The sequence below is a fragment of the Cydia fagiglandana genome, chromosome 14, assembly GCF_963556715.1.
Source record: "Cydia fagiglandana chromosome 14, ilCydFagi1.1, whole genome shotgun sequence".
Taxonomy (NCBI): domain Eukaryota; kingdom Metazoa; phylum Arthropoda; class Insecta; order Lepidoptera; family Tortricidae; genus Cydia; species Cydia fagiglandana.
Genome location: NC_085945.1, coordinates 15280470 through 15294037, shown reverse-complemented (window position 1 = coordinate 15294037; position 13568 = coordinate 15280470). Strand labels below are relative to the sequence as shown.

Below are 13568 nucleotides of genomic sequence, written 5' to 3'. Positions count from 1 at the left end.
TTTCCCCGATCTGATCAGAGAAAGTCCGCCGAGGTCTTTTAGCTGGGCTTAATTTAAAAAAAGTTGAAGAAATATCTTTTTATTACTTAAATGTTACATTTCTGAATAAATTAATGTGTTAAACTATCAAAAAATGTCTAAGGTACAGGAGGGTAATTAAGACTGCGGGGTAATATAAACTAATCGAGATATCTTCCATGTTTTACATTATTAACTATGTAGTCACACACAACTCATTTTTTTGCTCTCTGGATATGTTATATACGCCGCACAGCGTCGCGCAGCATTGTTTTTGTTTTTTTTTGTCTTCATATAATTGTCTACTTCATTTCTATCTGTGAGTACCTGTAATGCCAGCCATGGCTATAATTTGCAGCTGTTGGTACTCCTTAAAAAATAAAATAAAATATAAAAATGTAGTTAGTCGTATAATAAAATATAGTCGCACCAATAAAAGTCTGCAGCGGATTTGATAGCTCACGCAGTGGAAGTGTTATTTATACGTCATAATTTCTTAGAAGTTTGACGTTTAAAATTACACTTGCACTGCGTGGGCTATCAAAATCGCTGCAGACTTTTTACGGTCAAACTCTATAAAAATGTACTCGTGTAATGATAATGTATGGAGTGTGGTCCATAAACTTTTCCCAAAGTATCGTATCGCAAACTATTTCACTCAAATTATAATCTGGCAAAAAACATTTGTCAAAACAAGCTCTCAATTTTACAGTCGTAGGGCCCATCATTCGATGCGAGAGAGATATCCGTAAGTATTCGAACTTCAAGATATTCACAAGAGACGACACGTATTAGATCCATTCTAGATAGGTACGTTATAGTTTAGATATCAACTAGTTCTCTTTTGCAGCGTAATTCGGGCAACCAATGTCACTTTTACGTTAGATGTGAGTTGGATCTCTAAGTCATATCCTGTGGAAATCGTTCAAGAGTATCTCCAGAATCGCGCAAATGTCAAATTTGACAGGTTAGATCTTAAACATATCGTTATCGTACCTATCTTGGTGATGTCTAAAAGATATCTAATAGATATCTATTTCAAAATCCGAATCGGGCCCACAGACGTTGAGAGATTGAAATACTACTAACTCCCTTGCTTTTAGTGATTACTTGTCCTGTACTGTAACATGCCTAACACCTACACTGAGTCCTCTTATAATAAGAAGAAAAAAATATGCTTGTATTTATATTTAGCTACACCCACGGGGCCACGGGGCCATTAGCTGCCTGACATTTTCTCGTATTTACGTTTTTTCAGTAACTAAAGAGTTATCAATAGTACCTAAAGATAAATCAATATCAATTCAGTCTCTTTAAAAAGAATAAGTAATATATATGGTGTACTAATGTATGTATGGAGTACGAGTAAAAAAAATGTACTGATGTAAAAACAGCGTTATGTGCCTACTATGCATATGCTAGGGTTTCTGGTTTCTCGACCTTTTTAATTTCTCGAGCCACGGGAATTCTCGACCAAGATTTCTCGAGTTTCTCGAGTATCTCGAGAAATTTTTAAAGCTCCAAAAAACACTATGTTATTTAATTTTTTTTGTTTTTTACAAATCAGACTCGTAGGAATCGTAGGTGAGATCAATAATCAAACATATGGTGCATTTTTAGTCACCGTAAATTGCACTTAATAATCAAAAATACAACAATAAAAAAGAAAACTATAGGTGCAGGCGTGCGCACCAGCGGCGATGTGTTATGTTCTATAGTGCATTATGTAATATTGTTGTAATTTTATTTCCGAAATAGGAATATATCGGGATGATTTAATTTATCAATAGTAATTTAGTTTTGTAATATTTGTTATCATACTTATTATATGGTCCTATAATTCGTTACAATTTTTTTTAAAGCGTTTTTCAATAAAAAAACGGTACATGAATGTCATGAATCATAATAGTTCAAAAGTTGAAAATTGGTTAAAGCTATAACGATAGGGGACGGATCAAGGTAGTTTTTTATTTGGTTGGTAATAAATAAGTAGGTTCCTACCTGAAAATGTAAAAAAAAACATTGTTCATATTTATTTAACTACCTAAAGAAATACATTATAGACACATCATGTGTTATACGCGTGTTTTTTTTAACTTATCACGAGAGATTTATTTCTCGAGTTCTCGAGGCATTGAATATTTTTTCCCGTCTCCACTTAGGACAAATTTCTCGAGATTTCTCGCCTCGGGAATTCTCGAGCAGAAACCCTAGCATATGCATATGCACATGCATGGCTACACTATGGTATAGTCCTATGGGGGAACAGTTCCGATACAACAAAGCTATTTATTCTGCAAAAACGGTGTCTTAGAACTATTGCTAACATAGCAATGCACGCACGAGAACTTTCCAAAGTTGCGAAACTTTCCACATGAGAAATTCTCGGTAACTTCTGGGAATGTTCTCGAGAACGAGAATTTATTTATTTATCGTGGGTTATACCATGAATATTCACGATAGTTTAGGTGTAGTCCTTACACCCAGAAAATTCCGACTTTTGGTCGTCCGCTTCCGGTCAGAAAAATGTATGACGGCCCGGCCAAACGGTCAGACTTAGGTGGGGGGTGCTCGACCAAATGTCATAGAGGGACCGCGGCAGATTTTTACGCCGCCATTTTTTTTCAATATGGCCGACTTTTTTTTAACTTTTTTAATTTTGTCCTAGCGCGCTGAAATTTTGGTCACGGAATCTCGGAGTCCCCTAGATACCTATGAAAAAATTTTTTTTTAGAAAAATGCTACAATTGCGGGAAAACTGGCCACTTTTATTTTGTATGGCAACTTTTAAACGGTGCGTGATAGGTGGGGGGTGCTCGACCAAATGTCATAGAGGGCCCCAAGACAAAACAAACTGCATTAAAAAAAAACAAAATGGCCGACTTTTTTTTTAATTTTTTCTTTTTGGTCCGAGCGCTCTGAGATTTGGCATGACGGGAGATAGAGGCCTCTAGATTCTAATGAAACAAAAAAATAATTTTGGAAAAAATTGTCGAAAGTCGAAATGTTCTCTTCAGTTGTTACAGTGAGAATTTAAGCAACTTATTGGTAAATTTATCACATCAACAAAATAGCTAACTGTAATAGACAATAATATATGCATAATAACATTTAGTTTTAAGTTATGCCTATTTAAACTTTATTTCAAGTATATTCTCTTGTTTAAACAATAATTTCCATGTTGCAGGAATGTTCTGAGAACATTCTCGAGAACGTTTCTGCTTTTTGGGAATGTTCTGCAATTTGTACATTGCATAATATCTATGTTAGCAGCTAACATAGATATTATGACAAGCTGTAAAGAATACTTCATCAAACACAATATCTTAACTCTACCGTCCATGTACATTTTAGAAGTCAGCACTTTCGTTAAAAACAACATTTCACTTTTCCCACAGTACTCTCGTCCATCTAACTTACGACCCAACACTAGATTAGCCCGCCCTAACTCCAACATGAAAATGATCCACTCTGGTCCGTTTGCCATGTGTGTCAATATATTCAACAAAATTTCTAAGACAATACAGGTGGAAACATATATACATAAATTTAAATTACAATTAAAGCGTTTTTTAATTAGTAAAGCATATTATTGTATACAGGATTTTTTAAGTGAAAATTAGATGTTTTAGTTATTTAGAAATATCTTCTACTGCTATTAATATTTAAATTGTTTTGGTAATTTAGGTATGTTGCTATACCCTTGCAGGGTTCATGTTGAGACTGTATTTATATTATAAGATCCTCTGTACACATGAAACGCAATAAAATATATGAGTATGAGTATGGTCCAAAAACTTTTCCCAAAGTATCGTATCGTAAACTATTCCACTCAAATTATCATTTGACAATGTCAAAACAAGTTCTAAAATGTACAGTTAGCAAAATTCTTTTTTTTACGTGCAATTTTATGCGCCAAACTTATCGCTCCTTGTTTTTTAGGGTTCCGTACCCAAAGGGTGAGTTCGACTCGCACTTCGCAGGTTTTATATCTAGACACGTGGCAGCGTGTCAAGCCAAGTTCAAGCAAAGGAACTGGCTAGCCAGCGCCGAGTGTAATGTTACACGAACCACTTGGTGCCACTTTTGACCCTTCTATAACTCAAAACATCTTTAACGTAAACACATAAAACTACGTGTGTTTAATTATATCCATAAGGACATCTAGAAGCCCAAATTTCATGAAGCTAGCTCAAACGGTTATAAAGATATGAAGGTCAAAAAGTCGTAAATTTTAAGACTGACTGACAGACTTATAGTACCTAAACCTAACCTACTTCCAGATGACCTAGAAGGATGAAATTTGGAATCCAGCTCGGTTATTGTGTGTAACCGTGGGAAAAAATCTAAAAATAAAAAAAAGGTAAAAAATAGGGGGTGTCCCCATACAAAAAAACCATTTTTTATTGGGACTGACATATAAGTACCTAAACCTAACCTACTTCCAGATGACCTAGAAGGATGAAATTTGGAATCCAGCTTGGTTATTATGTGTAACCGTAGGAAAAAATCTAAAAATAAAAAAAAGTAAAAAAATAGGGGGGGTCCCCATACAAAAAAACCATTTTTTATTGGGACTGACATATAAGTACCTAAACCTAACCTACTTCAAGATGACCTAGAAGGATGAAATTTGGAATCCAGCTCGGTTATTGTATGTAAGCGTAGGAAAAAATCTAAAAATAAAAAAAAGTTTAAAAATAGGGGGGTCCCCATACAATTTTTTTTTATTGTGACTGACATATAGTACCTCAACTTAACCTACTTCCAGATGACCTAGAAGGATGAAATTTGGAATCCAGCTCGGTAATTGTGTGTAAGCGTAGGAAAAAATCTAAAAAAGTTAAAAAATAGGGGGGGTCCCCATACAAAAAAATATTTTTTTATTGTAGCGTTGGAACCGTTACAAGCAGATATTTGAAACTACCCCAATATATGTATTATTATATTTGCTATATATAAAAATAAAGTTATGTCAACAAATAAGTGGTATCCCCATACAAAAAACTTGTAATACGCTCTAAACAACCGGCCAACGGTGTGTCGTCGGCGGCCCGCGGCACCACATAATTATACAAAGAACAGAAGTAAAAACCATGCAGCGGAAATACAAGAAAAAACATTAAATCTCAATACCTGCCTAGTTTTCTTTACAAAAAGTATTGATATCCCACCAAAAACATAAATGTAAAAAAGGAGAGCCAAGTTCAATACAAAAATTATGCTTGGCTGTGGGGTTCGCCGCAAAAAGAATGGAGAAAGGCTCGGTCTGAAAACCAGCGCTGAGCCACCGGCACAGCACATGCTGAGACTGAGACCTATTGCCTCACAATAATTATTAAGTACATATATGTATTAGTTAGTAAGTCTTTTTTTTTGTGGCAATAAAATATTTGAAGTTTGAAGTTTGAAGATCTAAATGAGTGCCAAGTTCTATGCAAAATCCAAATATATAAAATTATAGGAACAAAATAACATTATAAACAAGTATTAAACTCTATTTCTTTGCTTTATTGGATACCTATAACAATTGCTGTTATTTAAAAAAATGTGAGATCTTAAAGTAGGTTAGATTTGGCTTGGCCAGATTTTATCAGAATTACAATATATATATATGTTGAATAACTTTATAAAATGATTGATGTAATGAAAACTGGCCAAGTCAAATCTAACCTACTTTAAGATCTCACATTTTTTTAAATAACAGCAATTGTTATAGGTATCCAATAAAGCAAAGAAATAGAGTTTAATACTTGTTTATAGTGTTATTTTGTTCCTATAAATACATATTTGGATTTTGCATAGAACTTGGCACTCATTTAGATCTCCATTCTTTTTGCGGCGAACCCCACAGCCAAGCATAATTTTTGTATTGAACTTGGCTCTCCTTTTTTACATTTATGTTTTTGGTGGGATCTTTAACTACAAGAAGTATTTACCTAGTAACAAGTATTTATCTTGTGAGTATTTAAGACTCATTTAAAAAAGTTAAATATTTGACACAAAAAATATCCAACGGAATGAAGAAATTTTTATTACAGATTCAATTAACTTAAAAATTCCATTAATTAATAATCCAGAAGCATCGTCCAAATTACGATTAAATGGTTAGAAATTTGAGGAAAATGCTTGATTACAGGCCCTGTCCCACCAGTCCCGAGTCCCTTAAGATTAAATTAGTTAAAATAAGTCGTAGTTTAATTTTTCGGTACCTATAACGTCACCACTGAAATTACGACCTTATGTATACGGGAAAAGGTTCAATTCTGTAATGGGTTGTAATAAGGTTTGATATTCTTTCGCAACAAATGATTAATTGAGGATAAATATTTTTATGCCTGTTCAAATATTTGGGGATCTATGAAAAGGGACCTTACGGTCGATGGCGCTTACGCATCACAGAGTCGCGCGGCATTGTATTTGTATCGAACATCGTTAAAAATGGCGTAAGCGCCATTGACAATTAGGCTCCTATTCATTGATAACGTCACATTTATATTTTGAGGACACTGTTAAAGAGATCGTCCTATTCCCAAACTACAGGCTTTAGAATTGGTTCTAAGCAAACATATCTACAATATTTATGTAACCTGATACGCTACGATATGCATACCTATACCTATACCTATACCTATACTTATACGTGTCACGTAACGTTGACTTTTAAGAGAACCTTTAATATGTCATAACGAAGGTGTATACGAGTTTCCACCTTATTATCTCTCATTCCGAGGTTGTCCCCCTTTTTAGGCTTAAAATTAATCAACTAGTAGTCAAAAATTATCGCTTGAATATCTACAAAAAGGTTAATTGTGTAGTAATAATTTAACATTGTTTTCATCTTATTTAGATAAGACCTTGACCCTGAGCCCCAATTAACGGTTCACTCTGATTGGTGCTAATGAAATGGAATCAGGGAATCAGGGCCGTTTTTTAAGGCATTATTTTGTTCGAACTTATTGGGGCGTGTAAAATGCTTGATGTTACGACTTAAAGTAGAATTAAAATTGTATTACATCCTTTTTGAAGTCGGTTTTTTGTTTATTTTAATTTTCCATTTTAAGCTTTTGTTATTAGTGGACAAACAGTCATGTCGCTAAAAAGCTTTGCACTTTGGGTACGTTTCAAGGTCTCGATATGAATTCATCAAAATTTTGAGCAGATTCCTCAATTGCTCATGGATCTCATCATCACAACTGGATTTGACAAAAAAGGAATGACTTGGATTTACATTTTATAGTTATACTTTTTTTAATAAAAAAAAGAATTTTCAAAATCGGTTCACACATGACGGAATTCTCAGGTAACAAAAAAATTATCGAATTTATTGATGAGGATGAGGGGGTCTCCTTGTTTTGAAGTCGGTTATATAAGAATCAGAGTAAATATGCAATGCATACAGGCGGCGATTGATGTTAGATTTTTGTAAGTGAAAATTAATTAGTTTGAACAATGTTTGCCATACTTCACGCCTGAAACACAGGGAATCCTAGTTCAGGCACATGTAAACTATCACTATTTTTAAGTCTTTGTTTTATATGAATGTAACCATGAAATACGTGTTTTTTGAATAAATTATGTTTATGTTTATGTTTAGTTATGGCGATAAGTATTAACGATTTGAATACACTTTAAGCTGATTATCAGGTCGCTGTGCGAGCTTTTGTACTAACACAATAGATAATGCCCATGCAACCGAAAATTAATCTACATCGGAAAATAGATATACAGGGTGAAATCGGGGTCGTGTAGCAAGAAAGAAAAATAAGACTTGCCACGTAATTAGGAACACAACACTGTAGATTAGAGTTCATTAACTAGTATCTTTTTCGCACATACAAAAATAAAATACAATTTAATTTCTTATTTAGTGTCATGGTCACCCTACAGACTTGACAAGGCAAATATCTAGTAAAGAAAGTAGTGGTAACTTACGATAATTAACTGATAACACTTATCTTCGGTTTTACATTCAGTGTAAAAACAATTAAAAAGTTAAAAAATAATTTAAAGACTTTATTAAAATTATTTACAAACACTGGGACGGAGACTCCACAAGCTTTTAACAAATACTATCACAAATCACAACTTACTTAAACATACTTCAGGAGCTGCTCACAGTGTGATCCGTTTTGCTGTGACACAATTCGGCTCGTCGCCTTAGCCTAGGTTATCTTTTAATCTACCGAGAGCAAAGTGATTCATTTTCACACTTTCAAATGCTCCAATTATTCGCTAACAAAGCTCTTCGATGGTACCAATCTTTTGATTTCGCTCCAGAGTAAAAATCCAAGGGCATCAGGTCGGGACTACGAGACCATGCCACGGGTCCGCCGCGGCCAATCCAACGTCCCGGGAACTGTTCTTCGAGGTAATTGCATACTCGGTGTTTAAATGAGCCAGAGCACCATCGTGTTGATAGTGTAAGATATGCAAGTAATGTTCCGCCACTTCTCGCAGTAATTCAGGCACCACTTGTCTCAACATATCAACGGATAACGTTGGTGAAATAAATCCCGAGCAGTGGTAGCACGACGTGCTTATTGGTAATAAAACATTACCATGTCAGACCGCTCAACATTTGAAAACGGATATGCCGCGGACATTTTTCTGCTTACTTATCTTTAGAAATACCAGAATTAATGAACTCAATGTATAATCTTTGAATGATTTTATTTATTTTTAAGTTTTGACTTTGTCATAATAGTGACGGTTGACATTTCTTACTCATCTAATCAGTTGTTTATTAAATAGGTTTTAACATTAATTGTAAGGTAACCATAATTTGAGTTTTTAACTGGGATACTTAAATTGTTGATTAATTAATGAATAGCTGCAATTATTTAAAAATCAACGTTATACCTAACATCGCGTTAATTTACCGAGTTAAGTACAATAGGTTTGAATCACCACCCCGATTTCGCCCTGTATGTACATAATTCAAATTAGATAAAATAAGAATGAAATATGGGTTTAATTGAATAAATATAATTTATTGACTTCCAAACACAGAATATAACGTGCTGCCTAGCAGCGCCATGACACACGGAGTGATAGAGTGAGAAACTGATATACCTGTCTCACACAGTACATATCTAACCTTATTAGGTACATTGTTTACAACAAAATTGAATGCAATCCAACTCATTGTTGCTACACGCAAATGTGTAGACACTTCAATTATGTTAGTTATTTTTTAGGGTTCCGTACCCAAAGGGTAAAACGGGACCCTATTACTAAGACTCTGCTGTCCGTCCGTCCGTCCGTCCGTCCGTCTGTCACCAGGCTGTATCTCACGAACCGTGATAGCTAGACAGTTGAAATTTTCACAGATGATGTATTTCTGTTGCCGCTATAACAACAAATACTAAAAACAGAATAAAATCTAGACACGCGGCAGCGTGTCAAGCCAAGTTCAAGCAAAGGAACTGGCTAGCCAGCGCCAAGTGTAATATTACACGAACCACTTGGTGCCACTTTTGACCCTTCTATAACTCAAAACATCTTTAACGTAAACACATAAAACTACGTGTGTTTAATTATATCCATAAGGACATCTAGAAGCCCAAATTTCATGAAGCTAGCTCAAACGGTTATAAAGATATGAAGGTCAAAAAGTCGTAAATTTTAAGACTGACTGACATACCTATAGTACCTAAACCTAACCTACTTCCAGATGACCTAGAAGGATGAAATTTGGAATCCAGCTCAGTTATTGTGTGAAAGCGTAGGAAAAAATCTAAAAATTAAAAATAGTTATAAAATAGGGGGGGGTCCCCATACAAAAAAACCATTTTTTTATTGTGACTGACATATAAGTACCTAAACCTAACCTACTTCCAGATGACCTAGAAGGATGAAATTTGGAATCCAGCTCGGTTATTGTGTGTAAGCGTAGGAAAAAATCTAAAAACAAAAAAAAGTTAATAAATAGGGGGGGTTCCCATACAAATTTCTTTTTTATTGTGACTGACATATAGTACCTAAACCTAACCTACTTCCAGATGACCTAGAAGGATGAAATTTGGAATCCAGCTCGGTAATTGTGTGTAAGCGTAGGAAAAAATCTAAAAATAAAAAAAGTTAAAAAATAGGGGGGGTCCCCATACAAAAAACCTGTAATACGCGCTAAACAACCGGCCCACGGTGTGTCGTTGGCGGCGCGTGGCACCACATAATTAATACAAAGAACAGAAGTAAAAAACATGCAGCGGAAACACAAGAAAAAACATTAAATCTCAATACCTGCCTAGTTTTCTTTACAAAAAGTATTGATATCCCATCAAAAACATAAATGTAAAAAAGGAGAGCCAAGTTCAATACAAAAAATATGCTTGGCTGTGGGGTTCGCCGCAAAAAGAATGGAGATTTAAATGAGTGCCAAGTTCTATGCAAAATCCAAATATGTATTTATAGGAACAAAATAACATTATAAACAAGTATTAAACTCTATTTCTTTGCTTTATTGGATACCTATAACAATTGCTGTTATTTAAAAAAAATGTGAGATCTTAAAGTAGGTTAGGTTTGGCTTGGCCAGTTTTTATCAGAATTACAAAATATATATTGAATAACTTTATAAAATGATTGATGTAATGAAAACTGGCCAAGTCAAATCTAACCTGCTTTAAGATCTCGCATTTTTTTTAAATAACAGCAATTGTTATAGGTATCCAATAAAGCAAAGAAATAGAGTTTAATACTTGTTTATAATGTTATTTTGTTCCTATAAATACATATTTGGATTTTGCATAGAACTTGGCACTCATTTAAATCTCCATTCTTTTTGCGGCGAACCCCACAGCCAAGCATATTTTTTGTATTGAACTTGGCTCTCCTTTTTTACATTTATGTTTTTGATGGGATAAAGATTTAAATGGGGCTCCCATACAACAAACGTGATTTTTGACCAAAGTTAAGCAACGTCGGGAGGGGTCAGTACTTGGATGGGTGACCGTTTTCTTTTTGCTTTTTTGTTTTTTTTTTTGCATTATGGTACTGTAACTAGCCGTAAGCCCTATCTATAAATATAAAACATTTAAGTAATAAAAAGCCTTAATTATGAAATTGAATTAGACTTTACTCATACTTCAATATAAATATTAAGTTAAAACGTTTGATAACAACGCCATCTGTGGGCAGTGGTGGGAATTAAGTTCATAACAAGTTATGTATTGACCGTCGGAGCGTTATCAACAAGACACCTAACGTTCAAGTAGTTGCGTAAGAAATTCATAGATGGCTCTAAGATGTGACATCAATCAAAAATAAATCTTACGTGTGAGGCACAAGGCACAAAACAGATAGGAACAGAAGTCAATCACATGTATGTACTTTACTTTTCATACCTACGCTCGGCGGTCGCTCTAGGGTTGCGAACTATATGCTTATGCACAAAAACTATCGTGGTAGTGGCACTCGTATCTATCGTATCGTATCTCGTATCTAGTTGTTTGATTTATTGTTGAGGATGAAACGGGAAGAATGGAAATATAAATTAATAATAACATTAATAACTCAATAGGTATTTTAATTTTAATGTCATTGTTATATTACAAATTTGTCACAGAATTATCTTGCGATGATTTCAAGATTGGCGAAATGCACGATTATTATATTATAAAGTGTAATAAATTTGCATTCTCATGTACAATGTAATAAATTCGCATTCGAATTCTCTCTGAAACCACTGGTAGCTTAAAAAATGACAATTTACCCTTTAATGTTGATTTTAAACAACCGTCCACTGTACAGTTATAATAACTTTTTTTTTGTTTCTCCATTACTACACAAAAAAGTTCACAGACGCGCGTCTCAAGCGGATGGCACTCGCGCTCGCAATGGTCCCAACCGGTCCGAGATATCGTGTCCGTGAGCAGTGTCTATGTGTGCGTTGCTCGAGCGCGCTTTGTATGTAGATTGATTTCTGTACCTATCTGTTTTGTGCACTTCTTCTTCTTCTTCTTCTTCTGTTTTGTGCACAAGGGCTACACAGATAATGTGTCGTTACGACTTTTGGTTCTGAGGTATCAAATGTCTCAATTACAGAGCGTGTCTGAACTACTTCGTCGGGCCAAAATAATTCTTAAGTGAAAGATGTAAGGTTGATTTTTGTAGATAATTCGTTGAAGATAGGTATCATTTTCAAGGTGAATGTGACTGAACTAAGGGTGGAGGCGCAGGTGCGCTCGTAACTCGGACATGATTCTTGGAAGAAATGTCTGAGGTAGGCAGGTGTTCTGTCTCAACTAGGGGTGGCGCGCAGGTGCGCTCGTACTTCGGACATGATTCTTGGAAGAGATGTCTGAGGTAGGCAGGTGCAGCACAGATGTTTTGTCTGAACTAGCGTGTCTGAGTTAGCAACGAATCATATAAAAGGGCTGAGAGGAGAGGTCACAAGTTTAGTTTATCTTCAGCATCCGGACCGACACCTGACTTTGGTTTTCATAAAGTGCGTCAAAATTACTGGTGAGTGAAAAACTCTGTTCATTTTTCTAAGTGTTTGGCTTTATCGAGGAAAAGACTATGTCTTTGTCTCATAGAGTTAATATTTGGAATTCTTATCTTTGTTTGGCGTTGTGGAAACAATGTTATGTTTCCATAATGTTTAAGCTTGGGTATTGTCGAACGGAGTGTTCTCGCTTTGCTATTAATTTTTAATAGGAGTTTTGTAATGAAGGTTTAGGGTCTAGTGAATACTCTGGTTATCTATCCTTGGCTTTCGAGGATGAATGTTTTCGGAAAGCTAGAGTTAGAAGATGTGTTATTGTTCGGACAGTGCGGGGTCAATACTTCGTAACGTTGGAATTTAATGCATCTGTACTGAGTATTTCACTATCATTTTGGGCCTTCTTGACATAGTAATCAATTAGATTCAGATTAGTTATTTGCTTTAGATATAATGTCTATTATATGACATTATTATTGAATAATTAAGGTAAATTGTTTCAAAATAATACCTAAAAACTCCTAGATTATTTTTATATATTTTGAAACCAGATCAGTGTCTAGACAGACAGTTTGTCTAGCCTTTCATCTGTTATCCTAACGGCGACAAACGACAGATGGAAGGAGGTTTTTCCTTTTACCAAGATGAGGGTTGTCTTGGGGCTTATCTTTTTACCTACATAGAAAGCCAAATATCTCTCCCTCCTTGTTCTACCGATGTCCAACTGTTAGCTAGTAAAATGGAGATTCCACGTGCGAATCATCTGGAGTAATCCGGGTCCATTTGAAACCTATGAAACCTACAGTATTCGGGGACCTCGTATATTAAATATATTTATTTATACCATTTTTAGACACAATAGGGTCGTCCTACCCGAGTTGCCACCCGGTCTTTGTACCAAATGCCTCGGGGGGGGACAATAACACGAGCCTATAGGTTGCAATTCTCAGAATCGCTCGCTGAATGATTACAGCTTCTCGTAGGGACTACACTTGCTTATATTCCAAAGTACCAGGTCAATGGTAAGAATGAACTGTGCTTTGGTTATACTAGATTAGGGACAGTGGCTAGAGTTAGGGTAGAATCACACACTCATTTGTTG

General features: G+C 35.1%; 1 protein-coding gene across 1 annotated transcript in view; it reads left to right on the top strand.

Annotated features, from left to right (window-relative positions):
* LOC134670459 (uncharacterized) overlaps positions 1-13568 on the top strand; it is a 244205-nt gene that overhangs the window by 81821 nt on the left and 148816 nt on the right. The gene's annotated exons all lie outside the window — the stretch shown is intronic.